Source organism: Penaeus monodon, chromosome 15 (genome assembly GCF_015228065.2).
Source record: "Penaeus monodon isolate SGIC_2016 chromosome 15, NSTDA_Pmon_1, whole genome shotgun sequence".
NCBI lineage: Eukaryota > Metazoa > Arthropoda > Malacostraca > Decapoda > Penaeidae > Penaeus > Penaeus monodon.
Genome location: NC_051400.1, coordinates 46,713,445 through 46,714,169, shown reverse-complemented (window position 1 = coordinate 46,714,169; position 725 = coordinate 46,713,445).

Sequence of the window (725 nt, the reverse complement as noted above, 5' to 3'; positions counted from 1 at the left end):
AAGTCCGAGTTGTTGTTTTTAAGATATTTATCATTTATTCAGGCACGTCCCGGAGAGTGTAAAGGGAACGTTCTATAATCCAGTCTGTCTTTCTTTTCTTCGTGAATAATTAAAACTATCATGCGAAAATATAGTGGTCACGTAAGGAAATAACATGATTGAGAGTTTATATACAAAACAAATGTCCTGACTGTAACAGAAATTGCTGGCAATAATTCTTCTTCCACCTCGAAATGATAATCACTTCATAATCCAAGAGAATTTATGCTGATTTTTAAAAAATAATAATTAATTGGACTTTTCGCCGAGAGTGACTTGCTTAGTAGACATTACTGCTAATGAAACGCTGCCAAGCATCGCCCTTTTTGCGTTTTGTTGATATATTCTCACTGTCATCAAACGTGACATCAGCCTTCGTATTCTGCAATGTAACGAAATGACGTCCTTTCAAGATATGTCTTTTTCTTCCCTTTTTTGCTGTCTTGAAAGGACACGGCACAGCACATGCAGATTTGCTAAGTGCATCCAGCTGTGGCAAATTGATTTCAGTTGATCAGTAATCAGTTATCAATCACGCTCTGAAGCCTCGTGCGCAGTGGCATCTGAGCAGATTCAAGCGTCGGCTTATGTCCGAAGGAGGCTGAGGGAGAGGTCTGAGGCAATTGCAAAAAGGGAGTTATCATTAGCCACGAGCACGTCGCCGCGGACGGGCAACCGGCTCGCAA